General features: G+C 39.3%; 1 protein-coding gene across 3 annotated transcripts in view; it reads left to right on the top strand.

The window, feature by feature from the left end:
• Positions 1-16813, top strand: part of LOC123815518 (kynurenine--oxoglutarate transaminase 3-like) — a 45878-nt gene that overhangs the window by 6943 nt on the left and 22122 nt on the right. The window lies entirely within an intron of this gene.

Genomic DNA, 16813 nt, shown 5'->3' with positions numbered 1-16813 from the left:
TTTCTTTTCCTAAAAAACATTTGTATTGTTTTTGTAATTTTAAATAAATAATATTTTAAATTTTAAGGAAAAGCATTGCAGTTATACAGCAAGAAAAGAACCAAGATGAACCCAAGATGAAAATCACTATCCTCTGTTTTAGCACCGAAATCTTAAAGGCATAGAAACTTGAAAGATTACATTAACCCTAACCCTAACCCTAACCTCTGGTGCTGGAAAACCAAAGAACAAAACTAGTAGATGAGAGAGAAAGCCGGGTGGATGGGTGGATGGATGGGAGATAAGAATGAAGGAAGGAGGAAATAATTGTTCATGAGAGGACTTATGGAGCACCAACTCCTACTGCCTAATAGTGTCACCCTTTGTTAGACCAGTCTTCAGTTAAGGCTTAGACATTCAGATCGCAATGTGTGGCCCATTAATAACCTATTATCTGCTTGTCTTCAAAACAGCCTTCCTAAGTGGGACTTCTCAGGGAGACTATTCTGTATGCTGTAAGCTCTGATGTGTGTAACACGCCAGGGGTGAAACCTAATGTGAACGTCGGACATCTGGTGAGGTGTCCGGGCTGGCTATCAGTTGTAACAAATGTATCACTCTGATGGGGATCCTCGTTGATGGAGGAGGCTGTGTGTGTATGTGGAGGCCGGGAGTGTATGGGGACTCTCTGTACTTTACACTCTATTTTGCTACAAACCTAAAACTGCTCTAAAAACGTCTATTTTTAAAAAAAAAGGCTTCTAAAATTTACATGCCCATGAGAGAAGCACAAAAACGGTTTTTATAGTAACTAAGATAAAAACTTCCCTTCTTCAGCCTTTTCTCCCCCAAAGAAATCATAGCTCTCTTTTTTGATATGAAGTCATTATCTATTGTACATTTAATTTATATGCAACAATTGTCCTAACACCCTGTGGTATAAAGTTCCTTGTCCTACTTGTGTCAAAGAGAATCTTTTCTACCTTTTGAGTGGGCACCATATGGTATATACCAAGAACTTTGCTTTTCCACTGTGGATTTAATTCATTTAATCATCATAGCAATTACACAGGGTAGGTATTCATTTTCCTTTTTAACAAATGAGGAAACTGAGTTTTAGAGAAGTCAGGTCATTAGGATAGGTAGCTAGTTAGGCATGAGCTGGGGCAGGCAAAGGAAGGGAAAGGGGATAGATTATCCTCATGCATTCCTGCACATCAACAAGCCCTAAGGCAATTCTTTAAATATTGTTACATATATCAGGTGCATAGGTTCAAGGTCATGACTAGCTGTGCATTTGTACATGACTAATGTTAACCCATAATGTTTAAGCCATCAGTTTGAGTATAACACATGTTTCAGAAGGTGTGTGATGTTTGACCTATGCTGTGAAGTTTTTTGACCGTGACCTCCACAGGGTTAAGCTGAAACAGGCTTCACCACACTTGAGCTTGTGGTCACCAGATCTCTGATTCAATCTTAGGACATTGTTCAGCCTTATAGGTCACCAGTTTCAGTCACATAGCTCATGCATAGATAGCTAAGCTAGATGGGGGAGCTAAAGAGACAGGAGCGAAGAAGTTCAGGAAGAAAAAGCCCATAAATATCTGAGTTCTGTAATTGATTGGGGCGCTCTCACTCTCCTGAGTGTGCTTCCATAAGCAAGAAATAATTCTTGCTTATTTCACTATAGTTTGTCTCTTGACTGAATTCTTTCCTTCAAGAAGAGAAGGGCCACGCTCTCTTCATTTCACCAGTAACAAAACAACCAACCTAGTATCACATAGTTAATATAGCTTTGATGTTTAAATTTTGAACTAAGATCGATCTGCCTTGAAAGCTCTTTACATTAAACAACCTTAGAATTTTTATTAGAACATAGGCATATATTACAGGGCACAGAGCTTGGCAGGGCTGTGAGGAGCTGTGCACAGGCTTCCCCCAGATCTAGCTTTCCATCTCTTCTGGTTGTGAGTGCCCGGAGAAACTACCTGTCTCAGTCTCAAGTCCAAATTTCCATGAATTGCCCTGATGGGTTTAACCTGACTCTATCACATGGAGATGGAAAAACAAATGTTTGCTAAATAAATGTTTGGTAGGTTGTCTTTAACAGTTGCATACAGAGAGGATTTTATCAAAAAGCCTTGCTAGGTTTCTCCCTATCACATTTACTTTATATTAAATTATAGGTTTTTTTATTATATCTCCCTTCTTGAAGGAGATCCTCTATCTAAATGGTTTTAAGCAGTTTGAGAGAAGGTGGAAGGTTTTTCCGAAGTCTTTCTTTTCTTATAAATATTCTGAATCAATATCCCAAAGACATCTTGGGGGGTAGCAAATGCTGCCTTCTTTCACTCAGTTCCTGGTACTCCAGCTATGTACTCACCTGCTCTGTCGGCTGTCAGGTTTAGAGAAACCCTCATTTTCTACTAGCTTGTTTGTCTAAAGGTATTGTTGAAAGGCAATTTGCAGAAAAAAGGCAAAATTATGACTCATACAAGTATAAAAATGAACATGTACTAAAGACTTTTATTTATGTAATGAGAGAGAATGAAGCAGAAGTTATAACCAGTTCAAAGGAAAAGTCAAAAGCACAAATTTTTATGTAGAAGAGGAATTGCATTGCAAATGAAGTCAAAACCACTTTTCCACAGATTAGAGGGAGGTCGATCAAAACTCTTGGACCAGAGTTTGATGCCTACCTATTACCTTCAGTTTAGAAGATGCAAAATATCTCAAAGCCCAATTCTAGCCCTACTAGAATCAGATTTGTGAGGCTGTACTACATCCCCTGCATATTTTCCTTTAGAGTACAATTTTTTCTACAATATAATATCACTTTGAGGGAATCTAAATTCTTTTACTTTCACTCGCATAGTCAACAAATATCAAAGAGCTACAACATATCAAGCACAAGTAATTGTAAAATAAAACACCTAAGTATATATTGCTTACAAGTCCCAGTTAAATGTGTGTGTCTTTGAGTTCATTATAATGGGGGTTCCCCTTGTGTGCCTTAAGTCAACTGCCCCTACGTTGCATTCGCACATCAGTTTTCAGTTCTTCCACCTTTACAAGAACATTGAGTGTAATTTGTCAGTTTTTTAACTGTGTTTTCCTACCTTGGAAAACATCTAAAACTGAGCAAATTTTATTAGGCAGCTTACTTGAGGAGCATTTTGTCCAAATGGAGAAAGAACACATGATTTCAGGATACCCTGGCTACTCTTAATTTTTTTCATATTTAATAGAACATTTTTAAAGCATTTTAGGTTCAGAGCAAAATTAGGTTGAGAGTTCTTGTATCCCCCACTGAATCCTAACATGCATAGCCTCCCCCATTACCAGTATCTGCCACCACGGTGGTACGAGACAATGAAGCTACATTGACACATTCTTGTCCCCTAATGTCCATAATATACACTAGAGTTCACACTTGGTGTTATACATTCCATGGATTTTGACAAGTGTACAATGACATGAATCCATCTTTATAGTATCATACAGAAATACTTTCTGTGCCCTAAAAAATCCTGTCTTCTGCTTTTTTATTTCTTCTCCTTCCCATCCCCAAGCCCTTGAAACCACTGATCTTTTTACTATCTCCATGATTTTGCCTTTAAGATTTCTCCAGGTATGTTTTTTGCTTGGTAGTTTATTTCTTTTTTAGCACAAATGGCATTCCTTGTCTGAATATTGCACATTTTATTTATCCATTAATGTACTAAAAGATATTTTGGTTGCTTCCAAGTTTCTGCATTTATGAATGAAGCTGCTATAAACATTTGTGGGTGGGATTTTATATGAACTTGGTCTTTCCACTCCTTTGGGTAAATACCAAGGAGAGTGATTGCTGGGTTGTATTTAAAAGTGTCTTTAATTTTTATAAGAAACTACCCTGGCAGCTTTTAATGTAATTTTATTTTATTTTATTTTATTTTATTTTATTTTTATTTTATTTTTTATTTTATTTTGAATTTACTGGGGTAACATTGGTTAATAGAATTAAATAGGTTTCTGATGTACAATTCTATCATCGTCATCTGTATATTGTATCGTGTGTTCACCACCCCAAGTCAAGTCTCCTTCCATCACCATTATCCCCCCCCTTTACCCTTTCCCACATCCCCCCCCATCCCCCCTTTCCCTCTGGTAATCGCCATACTATAAACTCTGTTTTTTCTTGTTTTTTTTTTTGATTTTTTTTGCTTAATCCCTTCACCTTACTTACCCAGCCCTCCAGCCCCCCTCACTTCTGACAGTTGTCAGTCTGTTCTCTGTATCTATGAGTCTGTTTCTATTTTTTTGTTAGTTTATTTTTTTTATTAGATTCCACTATAAGTGAAATCCTATCATATTTGTCTTTCTCTGCCTGGCTTATTTCACATAGCATAATACCCTCCAGGACCATCCATGCTGTCACAAAAGGTAAGTTTTCCTCTTTTATGGCTGAGTAGTGTTCCATTGCATAAATGTACCACAGCTTTTTTACCCACTCATATATGATGAGCATTTGGGATGCTTCCAAATCTTGGCTATGTTCACTGCAGTATAAATAATACTGCAGAGAACATAGGGGTGCACATATTCTTTCAAATCAGTGTTTTGGGCTTCTTCAAATATAGTCCCAGAAGTGGATTCATTGGGTCATAAGGCAGTTTCATTTTTAATTTTTTGAAGAAACTCCATACTGTTTTCCCCAGTGGCTGCACCAGTCTGCATTCCCACCAACAGTGCACGAGGTTTCCCTTTTCTCCACATCCTCTCCAACATTTATTTGTTGATTTACTGATGGTAGCCATTCTGGCAGGTGTGAGGTGATACCTTATTATGGTTTTAATTTGCATCTCTCTGATGATTAGTGACGTTTGGCATCTTTTTCATGTCTATTTACCATCTGTATGTCCTCTTTGGAGAAGTATGTTCAGGTTCTTTGCCCATTTTTTAAGTGGATTGTTTGATTTTTTGGTGTTGAGTTTTATAAGTTCTTTATAAATTTTGGATATTAACCCCTTATTAGATGTGCCATTGGTGAATATGTTCTCCCATTCAATGGGTTTTCTTTTAATTTTACTGATGGTTTCCTTTGCTGTACAAAAACTTTTTAGTTTGATGTAGTCCCATATGTTTATTTTTTCTTTTGTTTCCCTTGCCCAAGGAGATATATCAAAATATATATATATAATATTACACATACTTATATATAATATAATATAATATAATATAATATAATATAATATATAAAATATATGTATATATGGCTACCGGAATTGTCTGAGATTTTACTGCCTATGGTTTCTCCTAGGATTTTTATGGTTTTGAGTCTAACATTTAAGTCTATAATCCATTTTGAGTTTATTTTTGTGTATGGTATAAGAAGGTGGTCTAGTTTCAGTCACATAGCACATGTATAGATAGCTAATATATATGTTCAATTATCTCAGTCTCATTTATTGAATTGACTATCTTTACTCTATTGTATGTTTTGGCCTCCTTTGTCAAATGTTAATTGACCACAAAGACATGGGTTTATTTCTGGTCTCTCTATTCTGTTCCATTGATCTATGTGTCTGTTTTATGCCAGTACCATGCCATTTTAATTACTAATGGCCTTGTAGTATAGTTTGATATCAGGTAGCATGATTCCTCCAACTACATTCTTTTTTTCTCAAGATTTCTATGGCTATTTGGGGTCTTTTGTGGTTCCATATAAATTATTGAAATATTTGTTCTAGTTCTGTGAAATACACCATTGGTATCTTGATAGAAATACATTGAATCTATAGATTGCTTTGAGTAATATAAATATTTTAATGATATTAATTCTTTGTATCCATACCATAGTATATGCCTCCACTTATTTGTATATTCATTTTCTCTCTTCAAGGTCTTATAATTTCCCGAGTACAAGTGTTTTACATCTGTGGTTAAATTCATTCCTGAGAAATATTTTTAAGCAATTGTAAATGACATTGTTTTCTTAGTTTCCCTTTTTTCATAGGCCATTTTTGGTGTATAGAAATGCAACTGGTTTCTGGATATTTATTTTGTATGCTGCTATTTTACTGAATTTATTTATCGGTTCTATTTGTTTTTTTTTATTTTATTTTAATCATTGTTCAAGTACAGTTTTCTGTCCTTTACTTCCATCCCAGCCCACCTACCCATCCCTCCCCACTTTCCTCCCATTTCCACCCCCCCCCCCCCAGTTTTTGTCCATGTGTCCTATATATTTGTTCTTGTACTATTTGTTTTTTTGGGTGGGGTCTTTAGGGTTTTCTATTTATGGTAAAAGTCATCAGCAAATAATGACAGTTCTACTTCTTCCTTTCCCATCTGGATGCCTTTCATTTCTTCTTACCTGTGGCTAGGACTTCTATAACTATGCTGAATAAAAGAGGTAAAAGCAGACATCCCTGTCTTGTTCCTGATCTTAAGGGACATGCTTTTAGTTTTTGCTCATTGAGTATGTTGCTTGCAGTGGCTGTGTCATATATGGCCTATATTACACTAAGGTATGTTTCTTCTATTCCCACTTTGCTGAGAGTTTTTATCATAAATGGGTGCTGGACTTCATGAAGTACATTTTCTGCATCTATTGATATGATCGTGTGGCTTTTTACCTTCATTTTGTTTATGTAGTGTATCACAATTATGAATTTGTGGATATTGTACCAACTTTGCTACCCAGAAGTAAATCTCACTTGATCATGGTGTATGATCTTTTTAATGCGTTGTTAATATTTTATTGAGGATTTAAGCATCTATGTTCATCAAGGACATTGGCCTATAATTTTCTTTCTTTGTAGTATCTGTATCTGTTTTTTCGGAATTAGGATAATGCTGACCTCATAAAGTGAGCTTGAGAGTCTTCTCTCCTCTTGAATTTTTTGGAATAGTTTGAGAAGGATAGATTTTATTTCTTCTTTGAATGTTTGGTAAAATTCTCCTGTTAAGTCATTTGGCCCAGGAATTTTGTTTGTTTGAAGTTTTTTGATTAATGCTTCAATTTCAGTGATTGTAATCTGTCTATTCAAATTTTCTGCTTCTTCCTAATTTAGTTTTAGAAGATTATATGTTCCTAGGAATTTGTCCATTTCTTCCAGATTGTCCAATTTGTTGGCATATAATTGTTTGTAGTATTTTCTTACAGTCCTTTCTATTTCTCTGGTGTCAGTTGTTACCTCTCCTTTTTCATTTCTGATTTTATTTATGTGAGTCCTCTCTTTTTTTTCTTGTGACTCTAGTTAAAGGTTTCTCAATCTTGTTTATTTTTTTCAAAGAACAAGTTCTTGGTTTCGTTGACTTTTTGTATTTTTTTTAGACTCTATTTTGTTTATTTCTTCTCTGACATTTTTTTATGTCCTTCCTTCTACTAACTTTGGGCTTTGTTCATTGTTCTCTTTTCTAGTTCCTTTAAATATAAAGTTAGATTGTTTATTTGATATTTTTTCTTGTTTCTTGAGGTAGGTCTGTAGTACTATGAATTTCCTCCTCAGGACTGCCTTCATCATGTCCCATAGATCTTTCTGTTGTTGTGTTCTTTTTTTTTTTTTTTAAATCATTGTTCAAATACAGTTTTCTCCTTTTTACTCCCAATCCAGTCCCCGCTCCCATCCCTCCCCACTTCCCTCCCATTACCACCCTCCCGTATGACCATGTGTCCTTTAAGTTTGTTCCTGTGAACCCTTCCCACTGTCCCCTTACATTCCCTCTACTCTCCCCTGTGGTCACTGTCAGCCTGTCCTCTATTTCAGTGTCTTTGGTTACATTTTAGTTGTTTCTTTGTTTTGTTGTTTAGGTTCCTGTTAAAGGTGAGATCATATGGTATTTGTCTTTCACTGCCTGGCTTGTTTCGCTTAGCATAATGTTTTCCAGCTCTTTTTTGGAAGTCTATTTTGTCTGATATGAGTATTGCTACCCCGGCTTTTTTTTCCTGTCCATTTGCTTGGAGATTTGTTTCCAGCCCTTCACTTTCAGCCTGTGTAGGTTTTTTATCCTGAGGTGGGTCTCTTGTAGACAGCAGATATGTGGGTCATTTTTTTCTTATCCATTCAGCTATTCTATGTCTTTTGATTGGAGCATTTAATCCATTTACATTTAAGGTTATTATTGATAGGTACTTATTCATTGTACTTTATGTACGTGTGTTCCTGTCTCTCTCTCTTTTCCTTCCCTTCCTTAAAGCAGTCCCTTTAGGATCTCTTGCAGAGCTGGTTTGGTGGAGGTGTATTCTTTTAGACTTCTTTTGTCTGGCCTTATTTGGCCTTCTATCTTGATCGAGAGCCTTGCTGGATATAGTAACCTTGGTTGCAGACCTCTGGTTCTCATTACCTGGAGTATTTCTTGCCATTCTCTTCTGGCTTGAAGTGTTTCCATTGAGAAGTCAGCTGTTAGCCTTATTGGGGATCCTTTGTATGTTACTTCCTTTTTTCTCCCTTGCTGCCTTTAAGATTCTCTCTTTGTCTTGAAATTTTGCCATTTTAATTATGATGTGTCTTGAGGTGGGCCTCTTTGGGTTCCTCTTAATTGGGACTCTCTGTGTTTCCTGGATTTGTGTGACTTTTTTCTCTCATCAAATTAGGGAAGTTCTCCCTCATTACTTGTTCAACTAGGTTTTCGATCCCTTGCTCTTCTTCTTCTCCTTCTGGTATCCCTATTATACGGATATTATTACGTTTCATATTGTCTTGCATTTCTCTTAATCCCTCTTCATTCTTTCTGAGCCTCTTTTCCTTTTCTTGCTCCTTCTGGATGTTGTTTTCTACTTTGTCCTCCAGCTCGCTAATCCTATCTTCTGCTTCATCAATCCTGCTTTTCATTCCTTCTACTGTGTTCTTCAGTTCAGAAATTGTATTCTTCATTTCCTCTTGACCTTTGTTGAGAGTTTCTATTTCCTTTTTCATGTTTATATAGTTTGCAGTGAGATTGATGTAATTTCCCTCTAATTTCTGAAAGCTCAATGTGAGTTCATTGAACTTCCTGATAATCATTGTTTTGAACTCACTATCTGATAGTTGAGTTGCCTCTATTTCATTTAGCATTTTTCCTGAGGCTTCCTCATTTCCCTTCAGTTGGGGGTTGTTTGTTTGTTTTCTCATTGTTTGTGTGTTTCTTCTTTTTTCTTCTTGTTTGTTAATTTGATCTGTTCTGATTCCCTGTAATTATGGTGTCAACTTCTGTGGTTGAATATTTGTGAGATTCAGTGGTGCAATCTCCTTCATGTATCCTGGTGTTCACAGCTTCCCCCTACTCTTTTTTGTGATCAGTTGGAGAAATAAGGCAAAATGGTTTAAGACAGCAAGACAGTATACTATGATATTTACATTAGCAGCCAGTAGAGAAGAGATGAGTTATCCTTTGGCTCCTCATAGTGTTAACCGTGATCCTCCACCCCACTATCCACGTTTTAGAAAGGGTGGAAAGAAGGTAAGACTCTTATTGGGGATGAGAGGATTGCTAGTTCGATCTAGAAAGCTGTGAGGCTGTGGGAGGTCAGATTCTAAGGTAGGGTTGGAATAAAGATTAATAAATAGGAGTAGTGTGTAAAAGAATAGAGACAACCCCACAATAGTATAGTTCAGAAAATTGCAAAGTGGGGTGAGATCAGGTAGGGGTATTGAGAAGTATTTACAATTGTATAGACTAGGCCTTACCAACAGTAATCGTAAAGTGACAGTCTTGTGGCAGAATTGATGAGGTCTAGATAACAAGAATAAAGGGTATAGAACCTTGAGAGGTGTATTAATGGAACACAGATGAAGGATAGTAACTTATCAACACCTTGTGACTGAGATACCAGGGGGGAACCTATCAAATGACAGTATAACCAGCCAAGCAATGAAGATTATACAGAAAGAAAAAGAATACCAAAATATTATTAAAATAAAAAATGTCGGAAAAGTGAGAAAAAGATAATACAAATTTACAGTAACTTGCAACATTTAAAAAAAGGAAAGAAAAAGGAAAGAAAAGCAGAAGATGTAATGCAGGAGAGAAATTTGGAGTGGAAAGAATAATATTAGGATGAGTGGAAAAGAAACAAGGGATTGCGAGATAAAAATAATAAGAATTGAAAAATAAAATGTCACATAAAACACAAGATAAAATCAATCAACTAACAACAGCCACAAAAACCAAACCAAACCAAACCAAACCAAACCAAACAAAAAAAGAGAGAGAAAATACAAACAAACAAACAAACAAACAAACAAACAAACCTCTTGTTGGTTTCTAACTGTCCAGACCAGTTTTTCTGATCTTGGTGGATTCAGCTGGCTGAGGGACCTTTGAAATGCTTCCCTCTCTCCCAGCCCAAATCTCAGCAAGTCTGTCAGGTACCCTGGGCGTTCCCGAACACACTGGCTCTCTGGATCTCACTTCCACGTTCTTCCGGACTTCAGGGTCCTGCAGGATTCCAGCTCTATGATCTCAGGAGGCATCTGCGACATTTTGGGATTCACTGCGCCCTTCCTGGGAATCATAAAAGGGTGCACCCCTTCCCCAAACTTTTGAAATATGGGGTCTAGGATTGCCCTAAGCGTCTCGCCGCACCCCTTCCAGGTTCACAGCGAGCGCGAGACAGTCTTCCTGATGGTGCGCAAGTTGAGCCCTTTCCAGCTCCGTGGTCCCCTCCGAACCGCACTCCGACTGGGTGTTGGCATCTTTTCCGGCTCCCCCAGTCGGGCTGGCTGGAAATTTCTGAGCCACTACTGTATGAATGCACCAAGCGCCACGTCCCTCCTGGGATCACGGTGCGAGATTCAGGCCTCCCTATGGGGCGTGAGCCGAGCTCGGCCCGACTCTGTGCTCTTCGCCGATCTGCACTTCCACCGGGCTAGGGGGTGCGGGCGCTCTTCCAGGCTGCCCCTGGTCCTGTAGGCTAGAGGCCCTCACTTCTCCCCGGTCTCTGGGTGGGTGTTCATAGTCCCTGGGTGATTTTTTCCCAGTCCAACTGGCCAATCTGTTCCTTCTAGCAACACGTTCTCCCCTGAAGTTGCTCACCCCCGTATTTGGGGGGAGGGAGCAGTGACTCCCCTCTCCTGGGAGCCCTGAGGGAGACCCCGGAGCACCGGGCCTGGAGACTGCACACCCCTAGTCCCCGCACTGATCCCTGGGCCCCTTTTGTCTTGAAGAAGTCTCCTTACTGTCTGGTTTTTCCATGATCACGATAATTTTTGATGTCCTGCTTTCAAAGTGATTCGGTAACCTAGTCAACTTGCTCTGTTTCTCCACCCATCGGTGAGTTTCCCTCCTCTTCACAGAAGCTGAGGAAAACACTGCCTAGATCAAAGCCGCCATTTTCCCGTCCTGACTAACTGTCCAAGTCTCTTCCAGACCCCACATCGCTCACAGCCACTCCAGAGGGCACCAGCTAGCCCTGGACGGTGGCAGGGGCCTGGGACGCTGCTTTGAGAGGCACCGGGCAGGCGCCCGGGCGAGGCTGTCCTAACGGTGCTTCTCTGACCGCTTCCCCTGTTGTTGTGTTCTTATTTTCATTTGTTTCAAATATATCTTTTGATTTCTTTCTTGATATTGTTGTTAACCCATTCATTGTTTAATAACATATTATTTAGCCTCCATATCTTTGTATGTTTTCAGGGTTTTTTTTTGTGTGATTGATTTCCAGTTTCATGCCATTGTGGTCAGAGAAGATGCTTGATGTGATTTCAATCATTTTAAATTTATTGAGACTTATTTTGTGTCATAACATATGGTCTATCCATGTGCACTTGAAAACAGTTTATATTCTGCTTTGGTGTGAAATGATCTGAATATATCAATTAAATCCATCTGATCTAGTGTATCATTTAAGACTGTTGTTTCCTTATTGATTTTCTGTCTGAAAGATCTATCCATTCATGTCAATGGGGTGTTAAATTCCCCTACTATGACTGTATTACTGTTGATCTCTCCCTTTATGTGCATCAAGAATTTTTTATAGATTTAGGTGTTCCTGTGTTGAGTGCATAAATGGTTGCAAGTGTTATATCCTCTTGTTGGATTGTTCCCTTTATTATGCCATGTCCTTCTTTGTCTCTTACTATTGCCTTTGTATTAAAGGTTTGTCTGATATAAATATTGCTTCTCCAGCTTTTTCTTTCCTTTCCATTTGCATTAAATGTCTTTTTCTATTCCTTTACTTTCAGTCTGTGCGTATCTTTTGTTCTGAGATGGGTCTCATGTAGAAAGCCTATATGTGCATCTTTTTTAATCCATTCAGCTACCCTATGTCTTTTGACTAAATTATTTAAACCATTTACATTTAAAGTGATTATTGGTAGGTAGGTATTTTTTGCCATTTTATTCTTTTAACTATGTTCCTCTGTATTGTTTTCTTTCTTATTCTTCTTAAAGAATACCCTTTAAACTTTCTTGTAATACTGGTTTGGAGGTAACAAACTCTTTTAGCTTTTGCTTGTCTGGAAAACTCTTTCTTCTTCGATTTTAATTGATAGCCATGCTGAGTAAAGTAGCTTTGGTTGTAGATTCTTGCTTTTCATCACTCTGAATTTTTCTTGCCCGTTCTTTGTGGCCTAAAATGGTTCTGTTGAGAAATCAACTGGCAGCCTTATGGGAGCTCCCTTGTAGGTAACTGTCTTTCTCTTTCTTTTAGAATTCTGTCTTTATCTTTTGACCTTTTAATTATGATGTGCCTTGATGTAGGCCTCTGTTGATTTATCTTGTTTGCGACTGTATGCACTTGCAAGATTTGTGTGTCATTTTCCTCACCTGGTTAGGGAGGTTCTCAGTCACCATTTCTTCAAGTAGTTTCTCGATCCTTTGCTCTTCTCCTTATGGAACCCCCTATGATGTGGATGTTGGTACGTTTTATGTTGTCCCCAGAGTCCTTCAAACTATCCTCATTTGTTAAAATTATCTTTCCTTTTTGCTGCTGTGATTGGCTGTGTTCTGCTACCATGTGTTCCAAATTGCTGGTTCAGTCCTCTGCTTCATCCACCCTATTGTTTATTCCTTCTAGTGTAGTCATCATTTCAGATACTCTATTCTTCATTGACTGGTTCTTTTAGATGGTTCCTCTGTCTTTTATTATGAAGCTGTAGTTCCTACTAAGTTCCTTGTAGTTCCCTCTAAGTTCCTTGAGCATCCTTTCTTGTGAAGTATCTATCTGGTAAACTTTGCCTTCATTTCATTCAGCTCTTTTTTCTGGAGATTGCTCCAGTTCTGTTGTGTGGGGCGTGTTTCTTTATCTCTCCATTTTGGCTGCCTCTTTGTGTTTATTTCCATATATTAGGTAGATCTACTATGATTCCCAGTCTTGGTAGGGTAGCCTTACGTAGGAAGTGTTTTGTGGGACCCAGTGGTGCAATCTCCTTGATCATCTGTGTTGGGTACTCCAGGAATTTCTTTTGTGTGACTATAAGGATCAACCCCAACCACACAGCGTGAGCTGCTGTGCAGGTGCTGACCACATGGAGCAGAATTTGCCTCAGCTGGGTCTGGTGTTTACTGAGATCTTCCTTTGGATATGCTGCTTGTGAAGCTAATTTGATTCTGATCTGATGGTGTCTGAAGCTGGCCACTGGATGTGTTTGTTCTGGGTCCTCTTGGAAGGGACTCTTGTGTAGGCCAATGTCAGACACTGCCTGTGACTGGCACTGGGCAATCTGTTTGGGGCTACAAAGTGGTTCACAGTTTGTAGCTGTCTACTGGGCTTGAGGGTGTCCCAGCAAAGATCAAGCTGCACACCAAGGATAGGCTTTACTAGCAACTGCCCTAGGGGCAGATCAGCAAAACTTTCAAGGAACCCTGAGATTTGCTTCTGCCTACCTCTGTCTACTGGCTGCCTGTTAGGCTCAGTCACTGAAGAGCCTCTGGCGGTACTCTACTTGCATGAGGTGTACTCTTAGTGAGTCACCAGATAGGAGTGAGCAGTGTTCACCAGATCTATACAGGTTCAAACTTGATGCCAGTGCTGGGTTTGAGGCTACTCGGCAAATATCCTAAGGTATACTAAGTTTAGCTGCCACCCACTGGGTGCTTGTATACCACTATTGTTGTGCACGGTCTCCAGGAGTAATCAGGGTGAGGCTAGCAGAGTTTATCAGGCTGAAACAGACCAAAATTTGGCCATGAGGCAGGAGGGCTCTGTACCAGTCAAGCGAGTGAGGGGAAAATGGCCCTCGTCCTAGAGCCACATAGCTCAGTCTATCCCAGCTTCTGCCAGAAGCCTGAGCTCAGCAGCTTGGGGCCACTTGGTTGGGAGGGTGGGGATACTGGATCTTCTTTGAGGGGGAGTGCTGGTCAGCCTTGGGGGAAGGAGGGAGGAATGGCCCCTGTCTGAGATCCACACAACTCAGTCATTGATATCCTTGAGTCTGCCAGGATCTCTTTACCCCTGCCTAGGCAGCTGACTCCTCAGCAGGGTGTGAACTCTGCAGTGTGGGGTGACAGGGAGTTCAGGGGGTGGAGCTATTGCATTTCCCCAGGCTGATAGTTTAAGGAAGAGATTGCTCCACCCAAGAAATATGGCATGTGTGGTGCAGCAATGTGACTCAGGGTAGAGGTCTCAGTGGCTGTGCCCCCAGGTCTCTCCCCAGAGCCACAAACCCTGGTCTGTCCTCACACGACTCTAGTCTACTCTGCCTTTCCTCCACTGGAGCCCATGATGATGGTGGCTGCAAATGAGATTTTGCGCTCTGACCCTTTAGGAGGGTACCTGTGTTTCTAGCAGATTTCCTCTCTCTCCCTGGCAGACAGAATCCCCACTGATTTTCACAGCCAGATGTTATGTGGGCGCACCTGTTCCCAGCTTTAGTGCTCTGGGTTGGGGAGCCTGGTTTGGGGCTGAAACCCCATGCTACTTAGCAGGAATCTTTGCAGCTAAGCTATCCCTCCAGAGTCTCTGCCACCACCCATGGGAATGGGGCCAGCCCTTTTTGTATCTCCACCCTTCCTACCAGTCTCAGTGTGGTGGCTTCTATAAATCCTTGGTTATAAAACTTCGCTTCAGCTAGTCTTTAGTTGGTTATTCAAATTGATTGCTCTATATTTTAGTTGTAATTCCAGTTTGGTCCTGGGAGGAAGGAAATGTAACTTCCACCTACTCTTCTGCCATCTTGGATCCTCCTGGCAGTTTTTTTAACATCAGCTTTATCAAGGAACAGTAAACTACATCCGTTCAGAGTGTAACACTCAGTGATTACACCATGAACCCACCACTACGGTCAACCTGCAGAACTTTCCCATCACCCTGAAAAGTTTATCAGGTCCCATTGCAGTCCATCCTTCACTCAGTTTATTTGCTCTTCATCACCATGGATTAGTTTGCTTTTAAAAAAATTATATAAATAGGGTCATGTATATCTCCTCTTGTTTATGTTTTTTTTCACTTGCATAATGCTTTTTAAATTCATCCATGTTTTGATGTATCAGTAATCCCTTCCTTTCTGTTTGTATGGATATACTACTTATTTATTTATTCATTCATCTGTTGATGGACTTTTGAATTACTTCCAGTTTTGAACTACTGTGAATAAGGCTGTTATGAATACTTCTGGACAAGCCACTGTGTGGACATGGGTGTTCATTTCTCTTGGGTAAATACCTAATGGAGGAACAGTTGGGTTGTGTGGTAGATCTATGTTTAATTTTCAAGTAACTGTGAAGCAGTTTTCCAAGGTGGTTTTACCATTTTACACTCCTATTAGAAATGTATAAGAGTTCCAGCTGCCCCTCATCCTTGCCAACACCCAGTATCCATAATTTAGCCATTCTGATGGGTTTCTAGTGGTACCTCATTGTGGCTTTAATTTGCATCTCCCTGATGACTGATGATGTTGGGCATCTTCCATTGCCTCTTGGCCATTCCTGGTCTAGGCAATGGCTATCAGGTGTTTTGCCCATTTGGAACTGGATTGTTTGCCTCATTGAGTTGTAAAAGTTCTTTCTACGAGTATATTCTAAATAAATCTTTTTGTAAGGTGGAGGTGTTATAAATATTTTCTCCTGGTCTGTGGTTCACTATTTAGGAGATATTTGAGCCAATGAATGATATTGTAGGGGAAGAACAAATACAACTTTTATCTCCACCCTCCTGGGTTTTCTGGCTGAGGCCCTGCAAATTAGACTGATGAAAGTCAGATTAACAAGAGTAAAACGGTTTTACCCCTATTATATACTATTAACATGTGCCTGGGTGCATACACACAGTAGAACTCAGTGACGAGTAACTCAAAGGGGTGGTTAGTGGCATTCTGACAAAGAACAATACATTTGTAGAGAAGTGATGAAGCAAAGGAAAGGGGGGCTTCGGAATGGAAAATGAGGGCTGTCTGTTATGTAGACTCCTCTGGTGCTCCAGCACTGTCTCAACAGGGACGTCCTGTCCCTCTGGTAGAGGGGGCGAGGGCAGAGAGGTTTTTTTGTACGTCTATTTCTTCTCAGTTGCCTTCAATTCAAACTGACCCTACTGTCAAAGTAGCGTATTTTGGAGTGGCTTTTTCTGGTTTTCTGTAATGTCATATCAGATTGTATAGGTCTTTAAAGTCAAACAATAAGCACTCTTTGAGCATTTACCTTGTGTAACTGTCCTATATTGTAAGTACTATTTTTATCTCTAATTTACTGAAAAAGAAATGTATTTGGAAGCATTTAGTAGTAATTTTTTTGAGCCATACTGTTAATGTCTTTACAAATACAAAGTATCTCCCTAAACAAAATTATTGTTAACTCAATATATATATTTTTTACTGAGAACGTAATATACTGATATAAAGATGTAGATGGACCCAGCAATGTATATATACTTTTTTTTCTAGGCAATATGTGAGCTATAAGGAATGAGACAAAGTTCAGGTTCTAAGAGAAAAAT

Source organism: Phyllostomus hastatus, unplaced genomic scaffold (genome assembly GCF_019186645.2).
Source record: "Phyllostomus hastatus isolate PE091 unplaced genomic scaffold, TTU_PhHast_1.1 phas_contig_191, whole genome shotgun sequence".
In the NCBI taxonomy this organism is placed as follows: domain Eukaryota; kingdom Metazoa; phylum Chordata; class Mammalia; order Chiroptera; family Phyllostomidae; genus Phyllostomus; species Phyllostomus hastatus.
The sequence above is the reverse complement of the archived record's forward strand: the minus strand, read 5'-3'. Positions and strand labels throughout refer to the sequence as shown.